The sequence below is a fragment of the Hippocampus bargibanti genome, linkage group LG19 (genome assembly GCF_051943395.1).
Source record: "Hippocampus bargibanti isolate YZ-2025 linkage group LG19, ASM5194339v1, whole genome shotgun sequence".
Classification (NCBI taxonomy): Eukaryota; Metazoa; Chordata; class Actinopteri; order Syngnathiformes; family Syngnathidae; genus Hippocampus; species Hippocampus bargibanti.
In genome coordinates, this window is record NC_142752.1 from 11,912,501 (window position 1) to 11,939,996 (window position 27,496).

General features: G+C 44.9%; 1 protein-coding gene across 2 annotated transcripts in view; it reads left to right on the forward strand.

Annotated features, from left to right (window-relative positions):
• The window catches only part of galnt14 (UDP-N-acetyl-alpha-D-galactosamine:polypeptide N-acetylgalactosaminyltransferase 14 (GalNAc-T14)), a 155,756-nt gene that overhangs the window by 18,337 nt on the left and 109,923 nt on the right, over positions 1 to 27,496 (forward strand). The gene's annotated exons all lie outside the window — the stretch shown is intronic.

Consider the following 27,496-nt stretch of genomic DNA (forward strand, 5'->3'; position numbering starts at 1 on the left):
TAGGAAATGCCGTTTACAGGCTCATAATTTGCATCAATCATTGTGGTGTTGTCAACATTTCCGCCCCAGATATTTTAACACTGAGAATTTACCAAAACGGTCACAATCCTAGATGCTTTACTTTGAAGAATGACTAGTATGAGTGCTTGTCAAGGTTTGCGAGGTGGTGATGGCGGGTTCGGATCCCAAAAAGCAGGCAGGAGGGAGCAGGAGGTTGTTTGACAAATTGTATTAAAATAAAGTCAGCAGGAACAAAATGTGAAACATCAAAATCATCTGAATGGAAAAAATACAAAGTAGCAAAAGAAGACCAAAAGTAAAAGTCCGCCAAGGTTAAACAAACACATACACAATGCATGCAGCAAACAAGCAGCAAACAAACAATGAACCGGCACCGGATGGTCGCGCCGGGGCGAGGCTGCAGGCAGGGCTGACGTCGCTACCTGCTGGTCGCCAATCTGATCGGGACGACCAGCACCTGTGCAGGTGTAGGCGGGGCCGACAGCGCCCCCCCGTTGGTCGCCAACCAGATCATGACAGTGCTGCACCGAGGATCCAAAGGAGGAACTAGGATTATCACCATGTACAGTTTATGCCTCTGTCTGTCTTACCTCCCCAGTGAAGATGTGCACTGCAGAAGGAGCCTATTGAGAAAAAGCTAAATATTTAAAAAGATCATATTGATAGTAACATCAGTTAAATAACTCATTTACTGCCATTCACAAAATTATTCGGGATTTACAGATTACAGAGCGCCATTCCCGAATTTGTTTGCTGGCCATGGCCGCTGGCAATGTTTTTTTTTATTTTCCACAAGGGGGCAGAAGTTCCCTTTTTTCCATTCTTTGTTACAGCTTCAGCTGTTGTTAAAGCGCTATATAAACCAATATGTATGTATTGCATTGTAGTTTGTATAGCCGCCCTCATTTCTTCAGCCCTATTCATTTCTTTTTATTTATCTAGCTATCCAGCTATTTAGATAGCTATCTAGCTGGCTGGCTAGCTATCTAGCTGGCTGGCTGGCTTGTGGCGGCAACAGTGCGAAAGACATCAAAGCCGCGGTTTGATGTCTTTCAAGCCCTTGATCTCCTTGATGTGCGTCTCAGCCTGACGCATATCACACGCTTGAAAATGGTATAAAAGTAGCCGTTGCGGGATAGAGAGAATCAGACTCATCTCGGACTCAGACCCAGACAGACACACAGCTCGCAGAGACCTGCGCAGCATCGTACGAAGTTTCACAGCACGACTTGTTCGACTCCACGCCACGATCAAGCTCTGCGTGTCACCTGCCTGGGAGATCTGACAACTAACCTACTTACAAATAAAGAGAAACATCAAACTCTTGATTGGCGAGCCAGTCAGGAGGATGTTTTTTTTTTCTTCTCCTCCTTAGCTGGCTGGCTGGCTAGCTATCTAGCTGCCTGGCTGGCTAGCTATCTCGCTGACTTTCTGGCTAGATAGCTAGCTATATCACTATCTAGCTGGCTATCTATCTATTTGAGTTACTTCCGGGTTGAGTGAACGCTGGCGCGTGTGGCTGCCGCTGCTCACCCACCGAAAAACTTATCCTGGGACTGTGAAGTGAATTTGAGAGTTTTGAAAAGCGCTTGTAAATGAAATGTATTATTATTTATTATTATTTCAAGCTCATATAACTCCAGACCCATATAATTTAGGAATTCACTCTTTTTTTCCGATGAAAGAAGAGAATCTAAGGTTTCTAACGCTGCTTTCAATGTTGATGTAGTCCTCAAACTAAATATTCTGTGGGTCCTGGAATTTGAATGACAATGACAAAAACCCTGGCACTGGAGAAGACACATTTTTGCATATCGTCTGTATGTGAATGAGTTAATAAGAATTTAATTCTTCACATTGGTGTTAGTTTTTTCGTAAATATATGATTCTGATCAAGAACATATTTTTTTCCTTTTCGAAGATGACGTTTCTCAATGTTTTGTTTCTGTTATTTATTTACGTATTTATTTATTTTCTTTATTTGTGTGTGTGTGGTTGGGTGGACCTGTTCGATTTGATGGCATTCTTCCATTCAGTTCAAGGGGGTGAGGTAGTTTTTAACTTTTTATCCTCATTCACAACATTTGATGGAATCACGTTGAAGGTTTGGTAGGAAACTGGAAATGTAGCAAGAAAACAGCAAGTTTCTATCCCGCTTTGACTTCAGGGGACTTTTCTCCTAGCAGAAAGTATCCTTCCACCCACTGCTGATGGAAAACAAGGAAAGAAGCAAACTTTTTAAATTGTCAAGCGTGGAAATGGAATGAAAAGGGAAAAGTGCAATTGAACAACGAAGCGCTCCGATTGGCGGAAGAAAACATCTTGCCTGCGGGCGTTTTGGGGATGTGCAAGTTTGCGTGAGGCGCCGACTACTTCTGACCGCATGGCCGCCCACGCCACACACCAATTCACTTTTGCTTCACATTACGGAATACAGTGATACATTGGCTTACAAATGTAATTGGTTCCCAGACAGAGTGTGTAAGGTGAAAAGTGTGTATCCCAAAAAAGAATTTCCCATAGGAAACCATTAAAATGAGAATAATCCGTTCACAGGTCCCCATAAAACATAATTTTCTAAGCCTTAAAACTACACAAAATATAACGTATTTTATGATTAATAAATGTGGCATGGTATTATATTTAAAGAAATAAACTGTACTGTAATGGGCTGATTTGTCTGCCGGGAATTTGTGTCAGCGAATATCAAATAGTTGTCTTGGTTCAACACACAACGATTCACCATCGCGTTATTTATGTGATTTTACAAATTATGGACACAACTTGTCGGAAGAAAATATACCTTATTTTATGTATAATAAATGTGCTATGGTATTATGATTAAAGAAATACACAGTACTGTACAATAGTCGTTTTATTTACTTTTGTGATGGTCGTTGATGGCTTGATGGAAAGGAGTGGCCGGTTTCATCAGCATCAAACACTTGATGAGGAACGTAGCCTTCTTCTTTCACCATCTTCAGGAATGATCCCTTGGAGGTGCTTTCTCTGCTATCATTTTACTGGTCGATCGCGGAGGTAGTACTGGTCGATCGCAGCGTGACAGTAAAAAAAACAACATTTGTTAGCCTATCAAACGTCCCGTCACTTGATTGACATCATTTTACCTTATCAAAGTCAAAAAGTCAAAGTCAGTTTTATTGTCAAATATGCTAATATGCATGACATACAGCACAGATGAAATTACTCACCTCATCAATTGTTTTCTGTTTAGCTGGGTTGATAGCTTTTTGCATCAAGTGTAAAGATGGCTAATATGTTTCCTGACTCAAATAGCTAGCTAGCTAATAGATACAGTAGGTAGCTATCTAGATCAGGGGTGCTCATTACGTCGATCGCGATCTACTGGTCGATCGCGGAGGTAGTACTGGTCGATCGCAGCGTGACAGTAAAAAAAAAACATTTGTCAGCCCATCAAACGTCCCGTCACTTGATTGACATCATTTTACCTTATACCTCATCAATTGTTTTCTGTTTAGCTGGGTTGATAGCTTTTTGCATCAAGTGTACAGATGGCTTGTGCGGGTTATTTGTGGAGCCTGATTGAGGGGATATTTTAACCTTGCAGTCTACACTCTGCCTTTGAACTATCAAAGTTGAAACAAGTCCAAATTTCACTGTTTTGTCTCCATTTTCCCATTCTTTCGCTGTCGTCTGCCTGTCTCTTTAATGTTTAACGGCCTCACTCTCTCTCTGTCTGTAACCCTCACCCCCTCATTGCTGCGTTCTTGACCAATCATGTGGATTTAACCGAAGACTGGGGGCGCGGAATAAAGGACAAAAATGGTCGGCTGCCATGTTGTTGTTAGGAGAACGGGCTCGTTTGACGACACATCACTCATTGTGGCGCTCCATGTGTATCCTGAAAAAGAGTTTGTATGCCAAGATAAAAATTTCATATATTTAACGTCGTAAACCGAAAAGTTCGTAAGATAAGGGGTTCGTAAACCAAGGTTTCACTGTATCACTGAATTTGCATGTGGCAACTCCACATTCAGGACCGTTTGTTGATCCTGCAAAATCAGAATCGCGTATTCCGTTGGAAAACCAAACACAAACAGCATTATTAACATGTGTTGGCTTTTCCATCCCATCTGGGTCCTACAGGTCCCCAAAGACCACCTCTAGTCTCCCTTTTTTGCTCTCTTTCGGCTGTGTAGTCGTTCACCAAGTCTGAACATCAAAATCAAATCATCCAATATTAAGGTTGGTTGCCAGATGGGACCAAATGTCAAGTTGCAAGATGTTAGGCTCTGTCTATTTCCTGGTGAAGACGTGGAGGGAGGCGGGGTGTTCATAATGTCCATTTACCTTGCTGAAGATGATAATGATGACGGTGCGCGTATGTGATATATGGCTCATTAATTGTGAAGTTGCCGCATGAAAAACCGGAGAGGTTCATAGTATGCGCCCACCCCACGCACACACACTCGTCCAGATGCTACAATGAAGTCTCACATCTGCCGTCAAACGATTTTTCACCACTTTTTCCCCCATTTAAATTTTGACAAGGTTTTCATCAAACCAATTGGCTTTTACAAGAAAAAAAAACATACAATACATCTCAAATTATATAGTGCTTTCACAACAGCTGCAGCTGTAACAAAGCGTTTCACATAATAGTCAACACTAAGCAAAATAAATAAATAATAATAATAATAATAATAATAATAATAATAATAATAATAATAATAATAATAATAATAATACATTTCATTTATAAGCACCTTTCAAAACTCTCAAGGTCACTTTACAGTCACACGATAAGTCATTCTGTGGGTGAGAAGTGGCAGCCACACGCGCCAGCGTTCACTCAACCCGGAATAGCTCAGGTAGATAGAAAGTTAGTTAGCTAGCTAATAGATAACTGATAGATAGATAGATAGCTTATAGATAGCAAATATATAGCTAGCTGGATAGCCAGCTAGGTCGCTAATAGATAGCAAATAGTTAGCTAGCTAGGTAGCCAGCTAGATCGCTTGTTAGGTAGCCACTTATATCGCTAGTTAGATAGCTAGATAGCTCAAGAGGAATAAGCGCCTTTCAAAACTCTCAACGTCACTTTACAGTCACAGGATAAGTTTTTCTGTGAGCAGCGCCAGTGTTCACTCAACCCGGAATAACTCAAATAGATAGCAAACTAGCTAGCTAGCATAATAAATAGCTAATAAATAGTAAGCTATCCAGATAGCTAATATGTTTCCTGACTCAAATAGCTAACTAGCTAATAGATACAGTAGGTAGCTATCTAGATAGTTAATAGCTTGCTAGCCAGCTAGCCAGAACATTGAGTATTTACTATTTCGATGATTTTTGACTTGTTTTAATTGATTTAATTAACCATAATAGACCCAAACATTCCCATATATAAATTTCAATAAATTTGCCTCAACCGAACGGACAATTGCCATTTGGACGAGTACTAATGTAATAATAATAATAAAGTAATAAACACAACAGGAATATAAAAACGTGGACAGTTCTGTAATCTTAACGACCTTCCACATGTACTTTATGATGTTTGAGTACAAAACAAACACTTTATTACATGAAGCATTTCTTGATGAAAGAGGAGAGGATGAAAGCCTCATTTTCACGAGTGGATCAGAGCAGTGTATCGTTATTACAGTCACCAAAGTAGTTGTTTATCTTCATGATGGCCAATATTCACGGTAGAATAAAGATGTACAGCCATGTCTGTTTTTGGTCTGGGAACTCAATCACTGACCGTTTATTCTGCGCATGCTCACAAGAGCATTATAACATCCTGGTCTCACAAGTTCACTTGTCCGCATGTAACGTCATTGTGTAAATAACTTTAACATGAGTTTGTTATTCATATTATCAAATATACTTAACAACAAAAAAGCAAGGCTCGTGAGAGCACTTGCCGACGGCTGCCTACTCGGGCGCCATCTTGAAAAAAAAAATGAAAGGGATATGGCTGCCATTCAATCCAGATGTCTGTTTTTATTTCCCTCCTTTGATTTCCAAAACTAGTGCAGAAAAGAAACCGATATGATGATTTCCTTGCTGTTCTGGTCCGGAGCATCCATCATCAAAATCAGTCAAAATGTTGATCATTATTTTCATTACAATAATAATAATACATTTCATTTCTAAGCACCTTTCAAAACTTTCAAGGTCACTTTACAGTAACAATATTTTTTGTGGGTGAGCAGCCGCAGTCACACGCGCCAGCGTTCATTCAACCCGGAAGTTAATAGAAAGCTAGCCAGCCCGCTAGTAGAAAGCTAATAGATAGCCAACGTATTGCTAGATAGGTAGCTAGGCACCTGGATAGCTCTATACCTAATAGCTGGCTAGCAAGCTAGATAGTTAGAAAATACACTAAATGTCTGTTATGATCTGGTTGGCGACCAACGGGTGGCTCTGTCGGCCTCGCCTGCACTGCACTGGTGCTGGTCGTTACAATCAGTGACACTTAAAAGGACTCCCGACACGACCATTCGGTGTCGGGTAATTGTTAAATGTCATTGTCTGCTGTTAAACGCATTGCATGCTGTTGTATGCTATTGTATGCATTGTGTGCGGTGCATGTGTTTGTTTAACCTTGGCGGACTTTTAATCTTGGTTTTCTTTTGATACTTTGTATTTTTTTCTGTACAGGTGATTTTGATGTTTTACATTTTGTTTTTAATACAATTGATCAAACACAACCTCCTGTTCCCTCCTGCCTGCTTTTTGGGATCCGCACCCGCCATCACCACCTCGCAAAACGTGACAATGTCACTATTAAATACAGATAGCAAGCTAGCCAGCCAGCTAGTAGAAAGCTAATAGATAGCCAACATATTGCTAGATAGATAGCTAGGTACCTGGATAGCTCTATACCTAATAGCTAGCTAGCAAGCCAGATAGTTAGAAAATACACTGAATGTCACTATTAAATACAGATAGAAAGCTAGCCATCCAGCTAGTAGATAGCTAATAGATAGCCAACAGATGTGTGGTGTGTGGAGGGGCAGGGACTGGGCTTAATTTCGGGTCCCATGTGCGAGCAGCACAGCCCACAAAACAGATGAAGAGGAGAATATATGTCAGATGCAGCCAGCTTTTATTTGATGATTATTTGAGGCGCGGTATCGAAATGTTCCTGCTGGAGGGGGAGCAAGTTCAAGCACAACTGCGGCTGCCGCGGGGTCAGATGGGAACGATACCGAAGGGGATTAAGGAGGAGATGCTGAGAACACCGATAAGTCTGGTGTGCGTGCTCAAAGCACTCCAGCCAGCGCTGTGCTATTATCTCAGTGAAGTGGAGCACCCCTCTCAGCAGGGAGGAGATCCAAGAAGCGAGACAATGAGGCAAGGCATGCCGAGAGCCAACATGGCCGCTGACGGGTTGATTTGGCAACGGCAAAAGAAGCCATTTTGACCAAATGTTCGCGTTTCGGAATCTGGTTTTCGCGACATATGCTCACGTCATCAAAACATTGTCCAAAATGGCCACTTATGACAAAGATTAGGCAATGTTCTGTCCACTTTGATGTGTGTGTGTTTCCAGGAGAGGTTTTTCTCACGTTTGGTTACTGTAGACATGCTTAATCGACTCTCTGTCGATGAATAACACTGATGTCAGGCTGATTAAATATTTTTTCGGTAACTTTCCAGTTTAAAAGGTTAAAAACCTTCAAGTCAAGTGGGAGGAGCCAAAGCTAACAATATCTCGCTGGCTTTTGTCCTTTGCGACTGGAATTTAACACCTCTGTAAAAACAAAATGGCTCCTCGCAACATTCCAGCTCTTCCTGTCCAAATAGAAACTTAGTGAAGCTCATGTTTAGGTCTGACCGTTTCATTTTATTTTATTTGATCAAGTTTTGGGGTGTTGTGCTTGAGACGCCTCGGACGTATCCATGTCCGGTAGGATACACAGGCTTTGCATAACCAGTGCCTTCTGTGGGCTTGTTGAAAATGAACACTGTACTAATCAACGATTCGTGTGAAGAATTGACGCGTTTCTTTTTAATGGTCGTGAAACCTTTCATGACACTGATAAAGATAACAAGCTTTCCAGAGGCCTAATTAGTCTCTCAAAATGTCCAGCGAGCCCTGCAAGGAAAAACACAACAAAGAGACGGTTTCCATCCTTTCTTTGATGACGGTCGCTGCTCTGGACGGGAGGCGTGTCCGGTGGCTTGCTAATGATTTTATCGGCTCGCCGCTGGCTTGATCAGCCGACGCTGCGCAGGCGCGACCGCTCGATACGTGTCATCGACATCGCCACTCACAGCAACAAGCGATCAAATGGGCCAATTAGTGCAATTAATCACGCGCGTAAAGCGACCTCATCCCGCCCGGCGAGTGAAGCCGCGCAAGCATACGCTGTGACTTCTCGCCCCAGCCAAACTGTTATGGAGGTCAAATTGACGACGTGCACGACATGACGTAGTGTGAGGAGCATGCCTCGGCATGAAAATGGTTAGAATGAAGAAGAGGTTGTGCTTGACGAAGAGCAGTGAGGTGAATTCTTATTTACTGTATTTATTCGAGAATAACAAGCAAACTTTTCTATCTAAAAAAGAACTCAAAGTTTGGGTGCGCGTTATAAACGAGGCCTGGGAAAAAATTCTCATATATATTTAATGCTTTATCCCTACCAGGAGGGGGTAGCATTTCTATGGCTATTCTCCATAGACCTACTTTGTTCCACCTTCAGCTGTAATAATAATAATAATAATAATAATAATAATAATAATAATAATAATAATAATAATAATAATAATAATAATATAATACATTTCATTCTTAAGCGCCTTTCAAAACTCTCAAGGTCACTTTTCAGTTACAGGATACTTTTTTTCTGTGCGTGAGCAGCGGCAGCCACACGCGCAAGCGTTCACTCAACCCGGAAGTAAATCAAATAGAATAGTAAGACAAATAGATAGAATGCTAGCTACCAAGCTAATAGATAGCTAATAGCTGGCCAGCTAGATGGCTAGCCAGCCTGCCAGATAGCTATTGTATGGTATTACAAAAAAGACAAAGAGCATTGACTGAGCACAATTGTTAAGTTTCGATTCTCAGGCGCATTCCTTTTTTTTATTGTTAATTACCATTTCTTTAGCTACGCTTCATTTCCTTTCCTCTTATCTCCTACACTCAAACGTGAGTTAAGCATTGCTCTATTGCACAATTACCAATACACAGATTTTCGATTGAGTGTTCTTCATATTGTAATTGATATACTGTTACCCGTTAGCTAGCAACTCAGAGTATCAAAAGAAAATGTTCTGCATATGATGCTTCATTCAAGCTCAAAGTTATTTATCATGCTGAAATTCATGAAAATCGAGCAGCTAGTCGAGAATTCACTGCACCGGAGACAAATGTTAGAGAATGGAGAAAACAGAAAGTGGTCCTGAAAATTGTATACCAATTTTTAATTCATCTGTGTAAGCTCTCAGTCGTACAGGAGTGGTCCATCAATGAAAAGGTTTCTTCAGCCGTCATCTGTACTTCTTTGAAGGTGTCGGACGTTTCGCTTCTTATCCAAGAAACTTCGTCAGGAAACTAATGTCTTACTGGTAGTTTAGGCCCTATATATATATATCCCTACTGTCCAGACATGGCGGTGCCGGACTCTGCTATGATAGGTCCCTGTTCTCAGGTCAGGGAGAGTAGCGGACTACTCCCTGCAGCTGCTCCACTGGTAGTTCCTGTCGTTCTGACTAACGACCGGCCTGATTGCCCCACTTCGACCGGTATCACCTCATCAGTATTACTAATCCTATGTTGCCTAAGCAAGCTATTGTATGAACGATCCAAATTGAACCTCACCCCACCAAACCAGTTTAATGAAGGATTTAGTTGTTTTATGAAAATTGCTTCTTTTACTCCCCTTTCAAACCATCTATGTTATTTCGCTAAGATTTTAACCTCATTGTCGTCAAATGAGTGGTTGCTAGCTTTTAGGTGCATATGTACTGCCGATTGAGGCCCACTAGTATTATCCCTGCGATGTTGATAAAGTCTTTTTTTGAGAATTTGTTTAGTCTCCCCAATGTACTGCTCTTTACAATTTTCATTCTTACAATGTATTGAATAAACTACATTACTTTGTTTTTCATTTGGCAGCCTATCTTTTGGATGCACTAATTTCTGCCTTAAAGGACAACCGACGTCTCCGGACAAGTTGTGTCCATAATTTGTAAAATGGCTTCAAATGACTTCTACTGAGCGTATTTTACAAAGATTCCACCGCATATAGCTATATTTTACGTTTTAAGACTCGCGCTGAATATTCAGGAAGTCTTGTTTTTGAGTTGGTGACGAGTCCGTACGTGACGTCACTAAAGGACCGCCCTTGACCGTAAAAAAGACGCATTGTTGCGGTCCTTCCATCACGTCAATGTATTTTGCTGTACTTTTTTGGTCTGGGGACCTCGTGTTGCACCCAAAAGCCGCCAGAAGGCCAGAAGAGCGCATCCAAGCGCCATATAAGGAATTTATCAGCCTGTGGAAACGGAGGTGGCCACAGGAGGTCGCCATTTTGTGCCTCTTTTTTGTGTGAGAGATTTTCCCCCAATGTTGCCTCAAAATGGCACAAATAAATTCTTTAATCAATTGCAAACATGTATGCTTTCCTATTCAGAACTATTTGAATCATATTCATACTGGATGTGTAACAAAAAAGCATATTCTCCGAATCTGAAGCCATTGTTTTGATTCACTTGCAATGCAAGACGTATTGGTGTGACGTCACGAACTGGGGGCGGGACTTTCTGAAAATGCCCAATTTGCAGCTCAATTTTTTTGCAGATTTTGGACACTTTGGACACGTTTTGCATTTGACTAAAAATATCATACTGCGTGTTTTGGGTATTTTAGATGCTATAAAACGTTTTTGTGATGTCAGTTAAAAAACAAAAAAGTGACGTCGGTTGTCCTTTAAAGTGTTTATCGATTTGAAATAAGTAGGAATTTTGTGTTGCCAAAGGACTATTTGTAGTTTGTCAGAAACTCCTTCAATGTAAGGTACTGCTACTCCTCTCCTTTTTGTGTCTTCAGAATTTTTGGTTCCATTCCCTAGTCTTTCTTTCTGACATTTGTTAAATGACCACAAGTGTACCCACAGTTTGTGAGTGCTCTCCTGATATGTTTTGACTGCTTTTCTCTTCCTTCAACGCTTGTTGGTATTAGTTTAGCCTTATGCTGGAGGGTTCTGATAACTCCTGGTTTGTGTTGTAAAGGGTGATCTGTGAAGGATTGAATTTCTTGTTTTTTAATTATGACAAAAGTATCGTCCACATATCTAAACCAGTATCTAGGTTTTGTCCCCGGGAAGGATGTGAGGGCCTGTTTCTCCATCTCTTCCATGTACAGATTAGCCACTATGGGTGAAACTGGTGAGCCCATAGCACAGCCATGAATTTGTTTGTAGAAGTTTTCCCTAAATTGAAAATACAGTAAAGTCTCGTTATATCGATATTGAAGGGAGCCCGATAGATACATGGTGTGGCCTCTCCTGGGTATAATCTAAAATACATCTGTTAGTCTGTTTGTCAATTTTTAATTGAAAATTAGGGGTGCGCGTTATACTCGAGTAAATACAGTAGTGCCCAAAGCGAAAACAAAACCATCCGCATCTCACCTAATAGCTCTGAAGCCACGCCCACGTCAATGTTGACTAATTCCCCCGTCCAAAGGAAACTGTTACAAATAGCTTGAATGTCTACAATTTGGTGCTGCATGTATTAAGATATGAAAACCTTTATTTTCTTTATCTTATTTTCCAATTTTACAATGAAGAAATTCTCAGTTTACAGCGGCCAAATTATGAAAGGGAGTAAAAGAACACAGGTATATTAATTAATATACATTTTAAATTTAAATATAGTGATACCTCGGCTTACGAACGCTTTAGCTAACAAACTTTTCGCCTTATGAACATTAAATTAGCGAGAATATAATCTTGGCATACAAACTAGTTTTCGGGAAACATACGGAGCGCCACCGTGACTGCTGGACTACTTTTCCACACACCCTTTCTTTGAGTGGAAGAATGCTAAGTCGTCCATTGCTACGTGTGGCTAAGGGTGTTTCTGTGTTGTCTATGCAACGGTCTCAGGAAATAGAGGAGGTTGAAAAACTTGTTTATTTGGATAAATGAAAAGCAGTGATTAGGGGACCGTGTAAGTGAGGGTATCGCCGAGAAAGCACAGCAACTTCACTCGCATATCATTAAGAGGCAACTACATCAATTACCATCACAAAGGTGAATAAAATGACTTTATTATATAGTGGAGTTTATTTTTTTCATTAGAATACAATAGAACATTTATTATACATCAAATAAGGTATGTTTTGTGTAGTTTTAAGGTTTATTTAGTAGAAAATTATGTTTTATGGGGACTTGGAAATGGAGTAGTCTCATTTTAATGGTTCCCTATGGTAAATTAATGTTTGGAAGACACACCTTTCGCCTTACACCCACTTTCTGGGAACCAATTAAGTTCGTAAACTGAGGTATCACTGTATAAGCATTTTATAAATGGTTGAGGGGTTACCTTTGACCATGAATATTCACTCTAAATCCTTCTTTTCGAAACACATTTCAGCCAAGGAAGGTAGAACACGAAGTGAATGGTGATAAACTCAGTTAGCAAAACTAAATTTGCTAACTGTAGCTAATCTGCCAGGAGAGCTTGCAAGATTGCTGGAAATAGGGCAACACTGGGTCCTCATATAGCATGAAAACTAGAATGTGTGTGTGTGTGTGTGTGTGTGTGTGTGTGTGTGTGTGTGTGTGTGTGTGTGTGTGTGTGTGTGTGTGTGTGTGTGTGTGTTTGCTTGTTGGTGACCCCCTCAGCCTGCCTGCGAGAAACCCGTCAACGCACGATGCCCTCAGCTGACATTATTTGGCTGGAACGTGTTCACGTCGTGCTTGCGCGTCATACTTACTTGTGTTGGTATTCTAGTACCTTCAACGAACATATTCCGGGTTGAGTGAACGCTGGCGCGTGTGGCTGCTGGTGCTCACCCGCAGAAAAACGGATCCTGTGACTGTAAAGTGACCATGAGACTTTTGAAAGGCTAGCTATATAGGTAGCTAGGGAGCTGGCTACCTAGCTAGCTATTTATTTGCTATCTTCCGGGTTGAGTGAATGCTGGCGTGATTGGCTGCCGCTGCTTACCCGCTGAAAAAATATTGTGTGACTGTGAAGTATCCTTGAGAGTTGTGAAAGGTGCTTATAAATGAAATGTATTATTATTATTATCTATTTGCTACCTAACTAGTTAGATGGCTACCTAGCTAGCTAGCTATTTTCTATCTATTCGCTATCTAGCTAGCTAGCTTCCTTCCTAGCTATCTATTTGCTATCAATTCACTATCTAACTAGCTAGCTAGCTATCTATTCTTTATCTATTAGCTAGCTAGCTAACTGTCTATCTATTTGAGTTATTCCGGGTTGAATGAACGCTAGCGCATGTGGCTGCCGCTGCTCACTCACAGAAAAACTGATCCTGTGACTGTACAGTGACCTTGAGAGTTTTGAAAGGCGCTTAGAAATCAAATGTATTATTATTATGCGTTACATTTCGTTGGCATACGTGCCACTGAACACCGTCGCCGGTTTAGCTTCAATCCAACAACACCATCCACTGCAATTTTCCATGCCCGAGTGGACTGACGGCATCAGACAGGTGATTCTTCTGATGCGGCAGCGCTTGTTGCTCTTGCAGTGGAGACCTTGTGTTTTTCACTGCATATCGGCGACGGCGTGCGGTGTCACATCTGCGTTTTTCTGTGCCAGCATCTGTGCTGAGACACTACTTTACTTGAAATATTGCTTCATTCATCACCCAGTGGAACACACATACACACAGACACACAGACTTCCCGGTCAGCATTCCCGGTGTGTGTACAGCTGCTTGTGCCTTCATGTGCACCCAATGTGTTTATGTGACCAACTCAATACAAAGCACTCATTCCTGTAAGTGTGTTTGTGTGAGGGCATGGTCATGTGCCTTAGAGATGTAGCTTTGTTTTCTTAACCCCCATTCATCCCGGTGAAGGCAGCTTCTCGATTGCATTGGTTGTTCATTTGTTATTTCCGTTTGGTTTAATTCGCCATTTCAGGGAGTGTGGTGGTTTTTTTATTCATTTGTTTCCAAAAACGCTTCATTGTAATGGACTGTTTGAGTATTACTGGCTGTTTTTTTCGCAGGTGCGAAATAAAAAAATCACTTGGTAAAAATTACCACATTTAAAATGAATAAAAAGCCATCCTAAATGATATTTCTTGACAAAGGCGAAATATTTTCTTCATTTGTAATTTTCGGCTTTCAGAATCAGAACAGAATCCGAAAGCCTGTAGTAGTCTCACAATAGGGTAATTTTCAATCTACAGCCGCAAAATTGAAAGCGGTAGGGGGCAGGTGGGGGTCAAAAGATAAAAACAAAGTGTTATGCACAAAAGAAAATGTCAGGAGTCTGAAATGTACAACTGCACAAAAATGTTTCATAAAAAGAACTGTACATAACGCAAGTATAAAAATACAGTATAAAAGCACATTTGATACAGGTAACATCCGACTTACGACTGAGTTCCAAACAGTCGAAAGTCAAAATCCATTTATACTGTTGAATTGTTACTCGGAGGCTTAGTGACACGCAAACTCCCCCTCCTTTGGTGCCATCACACGGTCGATTGCTGTGCGAGAGTGAGATGCTGGCTGGCTGGCCAAAATTGCCGTACGCGTTGCTGACCTACTAGCGCGTTGCGGTGCCAGGCATAGAATACAAATTTTTAAAAATAGGGCCTGGAGGTCATGGTCGTAAGTACGGGTGGTCTTAAGTCGAGCTAGTCGTAAGTCGGATGTTACCTGTATATGTAACAGGATTGACTCGACATAAGGTGGCTGTGCTATTTACAATGTTTACGTCCAGGTTTTATTTTATGTTTTTCACATGTGAATATTAAGAAGCCTGATAGTAGTCGGTAGGAACAAGTGGTGGTACCTCTCCTTCTTTCAACGAGTGTAGAACAGTCTCTGGCTGAAGGAGCTACCCAGTGCTATCAGGGTGGGCAGGAGGGCATGTGAGGGGCTGTCCATCATTAGCAAGCGTCAGTGTGTTGCCTCCTTCCTCCAGAGAGTCCAGTGAGCAACCCAGAACAGAAGTGGCCCTCTTGTCCAAGCGCTCCAGTCTTTTTATGTCCTGGGTGGTGATGCTGCCTGTCTAGCAGACAATTCCATACTGGGTGGCTGAAGCGACCACAGAGTCAAAGAATGTCTTAAGGTGTGACCCCTGAACCACAAAAGACCTCAGTTTCCTGAGTAGGAAGAGGCAACTCTGCCACTTTTTGATTAGGGCATCCGTGTTTGCAATCCAGTCCAGTTTATTGTTGAAAATAAAACCCAGTTAGGTGTAGGAGGTCACCCTCTCTATGTCTGTACCCTTGAAGTTCAACGGCGCAGGTGAGGACTTTTACCTGCAGAAATCCACAATCAACTCCTTGGTTTTCCCGGTGTTGATTTGGAGGTGATTCTCCTGCCACCAGTCCACGAAGACCTTCAAAAGCATTTTCATGCCTGTATTAGATGTTCAATAAAATGCTTTTTCGGTTGCGGTTCTTTTGTGAGTTTTAGTCACATGGTGTCAATTGCATCAATAGGGGGCATAGGGTGGTACACATGGTGGTGGTATGCATAGTGAGCAGTCATTTACATAGTAGGTGTAAATGCTGCTGATACATTAGTTTATAACTGTTATCCCATAGTTGACCAGCAGATGGCTGTGCTTTATTTTTCTTGACATTACGTTGGGTTGTTGTCACTTTGGTACAGGTTTTACTTTCCGCGGTTCTTTAAGTTTCATTTTCACTGAGAAGACGGCAAGAATTTACATGATTTATCGCTGTACTGTTTAGCAAGGAAAAGATAAAAAGGATGAAGATCAAAACTTCCATTTCGGACGGAAAGCGGGCAAAGTGGTTTGTACAATTTTATTGCATACGTTTTATTTCATTGATTTAAAGTCCAAATGTTTATGTGTAAATAATAGCTATATTTTTATACTTGTTTGTAGTTCTAAGGTGGTGTCGGTGGTGTGAAATCACATTAAAGAATTAACCATTAGTACAAAGAACCGGAGTCCTCTGTTTCAAATGGGAGCACAGTAGGGCTGCACAACCTAAAAAAAATGCAATTCGGGCGTTGCTTAGGGTGGCACTGGGTTCGATTCCAGCTGCAGCCTCCCTGGGTGGAGTATGAATGTTCTCCCGGTACTTGTGTGGGTTTTGTCCGGTTATTTCAATTTCTTCCCACATTACAAAAACATGCGTAGCAGGCTGATTGAATACTATAAATTGTCCCAAGGCATGAGTCGGTGTGTGCCTGGTAACCGGTTCAGGGTGCCCCTGCCTTCTGCTCGAAAACTGCTGGGATAGGCCCCGGAACCCCTCTCGACTCTTGTGAGGAAGAAGCTGATCAGAAAATGGGTGAATGGATGGATGCTGGAAGAGTGTTGTTTCATGCTTTGAATGGTAGAAAGTAACACTATCTGGTGGATATCTCATACGGCTGCTGTCCAATCATCCAATTGGGAATGTTAGCATGAGATAATAAATAAAAAAAATGTGTTTAAAATTGATGACAACAAAAAATAATAATAAATGTTGTCTATTTGCATTGATGAGAAGGTTTCTTCAGCCGTCATCTGTACTTCTTTGAAGGTGTCGGACATTTCGCTTCTTATCCAAGAGGCTTTGTCAGCAAACTAAAACTTTTTGCTGGTAGTTTTGACCCTATATATATATCCCTACTGTCCAGACGTGGCGGTGCCAAAGTCTGCTATAATTGTTCCCTGCTCTCAGGTTGAGGGGAGCAGAGGACTACTCCCTGCGGCTACACTGCTTACTTCTATTGTCTTCACCGATTGTCCTGCCTGAGTATGGGGTCTACAACTGTCCTGATTGCCCAATTTGCTCTCATATCACCTCATCAGCATAACTACGTCTATGTGGTCTCAGAAGTCGGTTGTAGGAACGATCCAAATTTAACATCACCCCTTCTTGGCGATTTAGTGAAGGATTTTGCTGTTTTATGAAAATAGCTTCTTTTACTCCCCTTTCAAACCATCTATTTTCTTTTTCTAAGATTTTAACCTCATTGTCGTCAAATGAGTGGTTGCTAGCTTTTAGGTGCATATGTACTGCAGATTGAGGCCCACTAGTATTATCCCTGCGATATTGATAGTCTTTTTGGGAAAATTTGTTTAGTCCCCGCAATGTATTGCTCTTTACAATTTTCATTTTTACAATGTATTGAATAAACTACATTACTTTGTGTTTCATTTGGCAGCCTATCTTTTGGATGCATTAATTTTTAGGGATATACATAGGGCCAAAACTACCAGCAAAAAAATTTTGTTCGCTGATGAAGCCTCTTGTATAGGAAGCGAAATGTCCGACACCTTCAAAGAAGTACAGATGACGGCTGAAGAAACCTTCTCATCGATTGACCACTCCTGTACGATTGAGAGCTTACACAGACGTGTCTATTTGCATTGTTTCATGCTGCTATGAAAATGAAGCTCCTCTAGCAAAGTGGACATGCAGTCATCTAAATGACAGAGATCAAAGTGCTAAATGTCACCAAATGTCCCTCACATATTATCTTGACGATTGCTGGCTTTGCTTTCCGAGTGCTGACGCAGATGCAAGCCAAACTCGAGCAAGGTTGGCAGCTCACCTTGATTCATCATTATTATGATAGTGATGTTTTTTACACCTTCAATTATTAAAAGGAGGTCCAAGCGGCAATTTTTTTCCCCTCTTTTCTCGGCAAAACCTCAATGAAGGGTGGAGAAAAGAAATTTGATGAGGCTGGCATTGTGATGAAGCTTTGAATGAGTGTTGAGCTTTAATGAATTGAGCGCAGAATGACTTTTAATCAAAAAGTACAATTAACTCCGATCATTTATTTTCTCGCATTCATTGCAACACATTCAGCATTAATGAGACACTTTGCAACACCACGAGACAGCGGAACATTACAAATAAATAAATAAATCACTCAAAATCTTCAGAGGTGACTGATTTGAAAAGTCCTCTACCATGGCTTTGTCATTCACCAGGACTGACCAAACCAAGGTTCAATAATAATAATAATAATAATAATAATAATAATAATAATAATAATAATACATTTCATTTATAAGCGCCTTTCAAAACTCTCAACGTCACATTACAGTCACAGGATATGTTTTTTTCTGTGGGTGAGCAGCGGCAGCCACACGCGCCAGCGTTCAATCAAGCCGGAATAACTCAAATAGGTAGAAAGCTAGCTAGCTACTAGCTAGATGCTAGCTGGCTACTATCTAGCTACCTTTCCATCTATTTTACTATTATTTGCTAGCCCATAGATAGCTAGCTCGTAACTAGATAGCTACTAGCTAGCTAATAGATAGCTAGCTAGTAGCTAGCTAGCTAGCTATCTATTAGCTAGCAAATGGTTTATCTGCAAAATAGTGCAAAAGCAATTATTATTATTATTAATGTTATGCAGTAATTATTATTCATTATTCATTATTCATTATTCATTATTCATTATTCATTATTCATTATTCATTATTCATTGTTCATTGTTCATTATTCATGATGATGTATGATTTGTCATTTGCGATTCATGATTTATGATTGAGTTATGATTGAGTTTTGAGTTTTGATCCATGATCCACGACCCTTGATCCATGATTCATGATCCTCCTATTATTATTATTATTATTATTATTATTATTATTATTATTATTATTATTGTTATTAATATTATTATTATTATTATTATTTGAGTCAGCAGGTTTGCGCTGGAAGGATGTCTGCAAACCATTAGCGAGTGGTTTTGGGGGGAAGAAAAAAAACTTATTTGAAGGCCATTCAGAGCCAATTTTCCAAGATGTGGTGACGGATGGCGAGACAAGAGACGTTGGGAATGATCGCTCAAGGACAGCAAAGCAAACAAGCCACTCGCTCAGTTTGGCTTCCTGCGACATTTGGCTTCAAGGCATCGCTAGACGAGCGCTGAATCACAGACGAAGCGGGTGCTCCACGTGCGTGTCAGCATGACTCTGATGAATGATGCAAGCTACGTGAGTTGATTTGCCGGGTAGTCGTCTTGGTAACAAGAACCCGCCTAAATAAAAGGAGAAAGTAGCGTGTGTTTGAAGGCCATAATTCCGTTTATGTTTTGTCTTTCGGTGGTAAGGCGTCCACATTGGAAACAAAGATATACACATTTATCTATGTGTGTGTAGAAATATATAATGATACATTCCTTGTCTCACCCCCCCATGGGTGGTGTCTGTCCCCCATTTTTTTTAGCTCGGGTCCTCTACCAGAGGCAAGGAAGCTTGAGGGTTCTGCGCAGTATCCGTGCTGTTCCCACCACTGCACTTTTCTGGACCGAGATATCCGATGTTGTTCCTTGCATCTGTTGCAACCACTCGTGGAGTTTGGGGGTCACTGCCCCGAGTGCTCCGACCACCACAGGCACGACTCTCACCTTTACCTTCCAGGCTCTCTGCAGCTCCTTTCTGAGCCCTTGGTATTTCTCGATTTTCTCATGTTCCTTCTTCCTATGTTTCCGCTACATCCACAACAACGGCTTTTTAATTGAAAATTAGGGGTGCACGTTATACGCGGGTTGCGCGTTATACCCATTTTGACCTTGGGGTTTCCAGTCCATACTCTGCACAGATGTTTCGATAGACTATGCCAGCCACCTGGTTATGGCGCTCCATGTAGCCTTTCCCTGCCAGCATCTTACACCCTGCAGTTATTTGTTGGATTGTCTCAGGTGCCTCTTTGCACAGCCTACACCTTGGGTCTTACCTGGTGTGGTATATCCGTGCCTCTATGGCTCTGGTTTTCAGGGCCTGCTCTTGAGCAGCCAGGAGGAGTGCCTCTGTGCTGTCCTTTAGGCCAGCCCTCTCTCGCCACTGATGGGACTTCTTGAGATCAGCCACTTCAGTTATGGTTCGGTGGTACATCCCGTGTAGGAGCTTTTCCTCCCATGATTGTCCCTCTTCCATCACCTCATCCTCTGTTCCCCATTGTCTGAGACATTCTCTGAGTACATCATCCGTTGGAGCCTTTTCTTTGATGTATTCATTGAGCTTGGATGTCTCATCCTGGACAGTGGCTCTCACACTCACTAGTCCCCAGCCTCCTTCCTTACGGCTTGTGTACAGTTTCAGGGTGCTGGACTTGGGATGTAACCCACCATGCATGGTGAGGAGTTTTCGGGTCTTAACATCCGTGGTCTGAATCTCTTCCTTTGGCCACCTTATTATTATTATTATTCCTGCAGGGTATCTGATCACTGGCAGGGCATAGCTGTTTATTGCCCGGGTCTTGTTCTTGCCATTGAGCTGGCTTCTTAGGACTTGCCTAACCCGCTGGAGGTATTTGGTCGTAGCCGCTTTCCTTGTTGCTAGTTCGAGGTTGCAATTGGCCAGTGGTATACCAAGATACTTGTAGCTGTTGCAGTGTGGACTACCTTGCCCCTCTTAGTCACCATCCGACTACATTTCTCGAGTCCGAATGACATCCCGATGTCATTGCTGTCGATCCTGGTTGTGTGGATCAGGGAGTCTCTGTCCCGTTCGCTCTTAGCATACAGCTTTATGTCATCCATGTAGAGGAGGTGACTGATTGTAGCTCCATTTCTGAGGCAGTATCCATAGCCTGTCTTGGCGATTCTTTGGCTGAGGGGGTTCAGTCCTTTGCAGAACAGCAGTGGGGAGAGTGCATCACCTTGGTATATGCCACATTTGATGGACACTTGCGTTAGTGGCTTGCCATTGGCTTCAAGTGTGGTTTTCCACATCCTCATCGAGTTTGCAACGAAGGCTCTCAGGGTCCTGTTGACCTTATACAACTCCAAGCATTCAGTGATCAATGTGTGTGGCATCGAGTCATATGCTTTCTTGTAATCAATCCAGACTGTGCACAGGGTGGTATGTCGGGACCTGCAGTCTTGTGAGACTGTTCTGTCAACCAGCAGCTGATGTTTGGCACCTCTAGTATCTCTACCTATGCTATTCTGTGCTTTGCTCATGTATTGATCCGTGTGTCCACTTATCTTAGCCGCAATGATGCCTGACATAAGCTTCCATGTTGTGGAGAGACAGGTTATCGGCCGATAGTTGGAAGGAACTGCACTCTTTGAGGAATCCTTAATCATCAGGATGGTTCGCCCTTCGGTTAGCCATCCTTGGTGAGTCCCATCCATCAACAACTGGTTCATTTGTGCTGCTAGGCGCTCGTGGAGTGCTGGGAGTTTCTTTACACAGTAGATGTGGACCATATCCTGGCCTGGTGCCGTCCAGTTTTTCATACCTGAGACTCTTTCTTGTATGTCTGCTGCTGTGATGGTAACTGGGTTCTGTTCAGTGAGGTTGCTGTGCTCCTCTTTCAGAGTCACCAGCCATTGTGCACTGCTGTTATTTGCGACCTCCTCCTCCCATATGCCTTTCCAGTAATCGTTCAGTTTGCATCCTTGGAGGGTCTGCTCTGCTGTTAGAACCCTGCCACTGAGCGTACACTTTTGCAGGTTGTGTTGCGAACAGCCTGTTCATTCTTCTGGCCTCTTTCGGCGACTGGACAAGGCCTGGAGCCTTTTTTGGCAGTTTCAAGTGCTTCAGGTATGGTTGTCTGCATGTACCTCTTGGGTATTGGCCTTTTATTCACACCTCTCTGGGTCTCGTCAATTGACTCACATCTTTCCGAGCCGCCTTGATCTGAGCATCCAACCGTCTTTTCCATGGTGGGTAGCGAATCTCGTGGCTCTCACGGTTGCTCTTGTAGCCAAGCATCTCTAGGATCACTGATGCTCAACCTATATCAGCTCATTGGTTTCCGCGATCGTTCCGGGCTGGGTTCGCTCTCACGGCTGCATTCACAGTTTCCATGAGACTTTCAGGTGGTACTTCACATAGCCGTTGTAATCGGTTCTTGGTTGCCCAGTTTTCATTCTTGCCATGATCTTATCTCTCAGGTCAGTTGCTGCTTTGCTCAGCATTTCATTCATTGGGGCTGGCTTCCCAATCTCATCATTCATTGGGGTTGCCTCCCAATCTCTGGTCTAACCTCTTCCTCTGGTGTGGCAGCCTGGGGCCCTTCACCTCGGAATTTGTGTTGTACTTCATCAATCTCAAGTTGTGATAGCAATTGCCGTTTGTGGATATTGGAACACTGAGCTACTAGTTGTTTCGTGGTCAACCGTGATTGTGGGTTTCGAAGTAACCATTCAGGCCCCATTCTCCGAATGTAACCCCTCTGACTAGGGTTGCTTGAGTAGTAGCATTCCAACAGAGCCATGTTATCGGATCTCGTCCATCTCCGTTTTGTTCCAGTAGCCCATTTTTCATCAAGATGCTCTGGTTCCCCAGCACCTGACGCAGACCTTGTTTGGCCAGCCGACGTCTGAGTTTGCATGTCATTCGATTTATTGTCTCTCATCATTGTATGAGGTAGGCATTAGCGTGAAGGGTCCCTATATATATATATATATATATATATATATATATAGTAAAGTCTCGTTAGATCAATATTCTCCGGAGTCGGAAAAAATGTCGATATAACCGTACTATCGATATATCCGTCCTTAAAAGGAGGGGCAATACGTAAATGGGGGATCTTTAATATGTCATGTAATTTTATCATTGGGTTCATGGATTGCATATCTAGCATGCTTTTTGTACAGTAGTCAAGTGAAAAATAAACGTATGCATAAAATAAAAACATCCTTACACTTTTTTAATGACCATTTCTGTCACATCTTGTTGCCATCCGGGGCGCGCCCCGCCCCTCCTGTCACCTCCTCCGCCAATCTTGGGAGACGGCCCCTCCAATCATCATTCACCTGGGTTCCCACAGCTGATTGTCATTCACTGATTGTGCCTTCTGCCTATATCTGTCTGTCGCTCACTACCGTCTCCGTCGGAGTATTTTTGGTCATTGCCGTTTCCACTTCCGTGTTGCCAGGTCTGCTGTCATTTAGTTATCTTCCTCCACTCTTCCCTGTTTGTTATTATTTGATGCATGTTCCAGTAAAGACTCTTGATCCATCCAAGCCTGTCACGCCGTGTATTTCGGGTCCTTCCCTATCGCCAAGATTCCGTCGCTCGAGTTCTGCCTCTTTGCACTCGAGCGTCGTAACACAATACTCCGACCACCCATGGACCCCGCCGGCGATGACAGGTACTTTGCCGCCCTTGTGCAAGAGGCGGAGCGTTCGAGCCAGCTGGCCCAGGCGATTGAGGAAATGCGCTACGCCACTTCCTCGCTGGCTCAACGCCTCAAGGAGATGGAAACATGCATCGCCACCCTCACTGTTCCTTCCTCCCCGCCCGTGGGCAGGCGCACTCCCCCGCTACGAGCAGTGTGCGCTCGTGTTTGAACAACATCCTGACGCCTACGTTAGCGATGAGGCTAAGGTAGCCTTCATCACCAGCCTGCTCGCGGGTGAAGCCGAAACATGGGTGCTGGCGGTACGAGAGTCCCGACCGGAGCTGTGCGCCTCGTATCAGGACTTCGTGGCCGAGATACGCCGGGTGTTTCACCATCCAGTGACGGAGGTCGAGGCGGAAGGGAGAATCCTCGACTGCGTCCAAGGGGCCCGTTCGGCCGCAGAATACTCCGTCGCTTTCCGGATCCAGGCCGCTGGCAGCGGCTACGGCGACCGAGCGTTGAGGGGGGTGTTTCGTCGCGGCTTGAATTCCGACCTAAAGGACGAGTTGGCTACCCGCGACGCCGGCACCACCTTCGACGACCTCGTCGAGATTGTCATCGGCTTGGATCATCGTCTCCGAGAGCGGCGAAAGGAGCTGAGCGACCGCCGGCCCGAGGTACCCCGAAGCCGACCTCGGTCGACCACACCCGGCAGCGACCGCGCGCAGCCCCAGGAGGGACTCCCCGAACCTATGGTGATAGGGGGGGGAGACGACCGCGCCAAACCGAGGGCTCGTCGCACCCGAGGCCCCCAGCCTAGGACCCACGGCCAATGTAAGTCCCCGCCGAAACGGCGTCCGTTGGGGGCGAAGTCCACAACACGAGTCACACGGTTGGAGCTGGAAAGTGAACTATTTGGCCCCTCCAGCTCCCAAAGAGTGTGGGCACTAGTGGACTCGGGGGCCGACGGGTTCATCATCGACCCCCACTTGGCCGACCTTTTGGGCTGCCAACTTATAGATCTCCTTCCCCCTAAGGAGATCGTCGACCTGGATGGCCGATTATTAGCCCGGGTCACCCACCTCACGGCCCCACTTAAGCTCCGAGTGGCAGGCAACCATGTGGAGCACCGCCAATTTTTTGTTATGCCCTCCCGGAACGCGCCATTGGTCTTGGGTCTCCCCTGGCTCAAGGCCCATGACCCATCCATTTCTTGGGAGGGCCCCACCATTCAGGGCTGGAGCCCCTACTGCTACGCAAACTGCCTGCGGTCGGCTACGGCAGGGCGTAACCCCTCCCGCGGTGGCCCGCCCGAGGCCATCTGCCTCAAAGGCGTGCCACAGTGCTACCACGACCTGCGGGAGGTGTTCAGCAAAGACAACGCCCAATCCCTGCCGCCCCACCGACCGTATGACTGTGCTATTGACTTGCAGCCAGGGGCTCCATTACCGGACTCCAGACTTTACCACATTTCACAACCGGAACGGGAAGCCCTGAGCACTTACATAGACTCCTATCTAGCGGCGGGACTCATTCGCCCGTCGCGGTCCCCGCTGGGCGCAGGGTTTTTCTTTATCGACAAAAAGGACGGATCCCTGCGCCCATGCGTTGACTACCGGGGCCTGAACGACATCACCATCCGCAACAAATACCCTCTCCCCCTCATGGATTCGGCCTTCGCGCCCCTTCAGTCCGCCACCATTTTTTCAAAATTAGACCTTCGTAGCGCCTACCATTTGGTCCGTATCCGTGAGGGGGATGAATGGGTTAACATGAAAGTGCGCGGGTCCGGCTTACCTCAAAACGTTAATTGAATGCGGAAGTCCTTCCATTTCCGCATATTGCTTCAGCAGTATATTTGGAGAGCACTCAGGCCGACCCCGCCAAAACAAAGAGTGAGGAATGGCGAATCTTAGAGCGCAAGCATTAAGTTTTTGGGTTTGCCATCTACCAGACTTAAATCCGGATGTAGAGGCACTCTCTCACATAATAGTAAAAACCATTTAAATGGAAACCCATTTAAGGGCTTTATCGCCTCCTCTAACCTTACGCACCTTTCTCACAATCACGCCATTTCCCGTTCAGCAGGTGACGACTCCGAGCCGGGTAGGGGCCGAATATCCCAAATTACAACACCATAACTACCCAATGCTACTTTCCCCTAGCTAGCTCAAATCAATATATTTGCAGGACTGCTGGCATTCGGCCGAATGGAAGCTGGCTTAGGTAGCTAGACGCGCCTCACGTCTATGTACAAAGCCTATCGAAAACAGCCTTCAAGACACCTTTAGGGCACTTTGAATACCTGGTGATGCCGTTCGGGCTCACGAACGCGCCTGCCGTATTCCAGAATTTGATAAATGATGTGCTCAGGGACTTCCTCAATGTTTTTGTTTTTGTTTACCTTGATGACATTCTTATTTTTTCTCGCTCTGCAGAAGAACACCGGCAACACGTCCGACGGGTCCTGGCGCGGCTCCTGCAAAACCGGCTCTATGTGAAGGCAGAGAAGTGTGACTTCCATGTCCGCTCTCTGTCGTTCCTGGGGTTTGTTGTGGAGCAGGGGCAGCTCAGGGCCGACCCCGCCAAAACCAAAGCGGTGGTGGAATGGCCGATCCCAAAGACGCGCAAGCAGCTTCAGCGGTTTTTGGGGTTTGCCAACTTCTACCGCCGCTTCATTCGCGGGTATAGTTAGAAGGCACTCCCCCTCACTAACCTCACGTCCACCAAGCTCCCTTTCAGGTGGACTCCCGATGCTGAGGGGGCTTTCAACCGCCTCCGTCTTGCCTTCACCAACCCCCCTGTTCTGCGTCATCCCGACCCGGAGCTCCCGTTCACGGTCGAGGTTGACGCATCCGAGTCCGGAGTAGGGGCCGTCCTTTCCCAGCGCTCTCCCACCGACCAGAAGCTACGCCCATGCGCCTTCTTCTCCCGCCGGCTCAGCCCCGCCGAAGCCAATTATGACGTCGGCAATCGGGAACTGCTGGCGGTCGTCCTGGCCCTGCAGGAATGGAGACACTGGCTTGAGGGAGCTAAACACCCCTTACCGTCTACACGGATCACAAAAACCTGGCGGCCATCCGGTCGGCCAAGAGACTTAACTCACGGCAGGCCCGATGGTCACTCTTCCTCACCCGTTTTGACTTTTCTCTCACCTACTGCCCAGGGTCACAGAACACCAAGCCCGACGCCCTATCCCGTATCCATGAGCCGGCAGAAAGGGAGGAGACCACCGCCAACATCCTGCCGGCCCAGCGCATCCTGGGCGCCCTGAGGTGGGAGGTTGAGAGAAAAGTCCAGCAAGCCCAGGGAACTACCACCATCCCCAGGGGCTGTCCCAAGGATCGCCTGTTCGTCCCCCCACCCCTCTACGCACTGAGGTGCTTATCTGGGGGCACACATCTAAGATAGCCTGCCACCCGGGGGTCAACAGGACGATCCAACTCATCGCCCAACGGTTCTGGTGGCCGGGGTTTAGGAGGGACATCACCCTCTTCGTGAAGGCCTGCCCGACCTGCGCCCGTGGAAAGGCCTCCCACCAGCCCCCGGCCGGACTCCTCCAGCCCCTACCGGTTCCATCCAGACCCTGGTCCCACATCTCCGTCGACTTCGTGACAGGCCTTCCCCCCTCCCGTGGCAAGACGGTCGTCCTCACCGTAGTGGACCGATTCTCCAAGTCGGCCCACTTCGTTCCGTTAACCAGGTTGCCGTCCGCCACCGAGACGGCTCAACTCCTGGTTAACCATGTCGTCCGTCTCCACGGGATTCCGACGAACATCGTGTCGGACCGGGGACCGCAGTTCGTGTCCAAGGTATGGAAGCGTTTCTGTCGGTCCCTAGGGGCATCGGCGAGCCTGTCGTCTGGTTACCACCCCCAGACCAACGGACAGACGGAGAGGAAGAACCAGGACCTGGAGGCGGCCCTCCGGTGCGTGTGCCTCCACAACCCGGCGTCGTGGGCCCTGCACCTACCCTGGGTGGAGTACGCCCACAACTCCCTGGTCTCCGCAGCCACAGGTCGGTCCCCATTCATGTCCGCCTGTGGCTATCAGCCGCCCTTGTTTCCCACACAGGAAGGCCAGGTGGAGGTCCCGTCTATCGATCATCACCTCAGACGGGCCCACAGAGTCTGGAAGGAGACCAGGGACGCCCTGTCACGCACCGCATCCCGGAACCGGCGGGTGGCAGACCGCCATCGGCGGCAAGCACCCAGCTACCAGGTCGGGCAGGAGGTCTGGCTATCCACGAAGGACCTTCG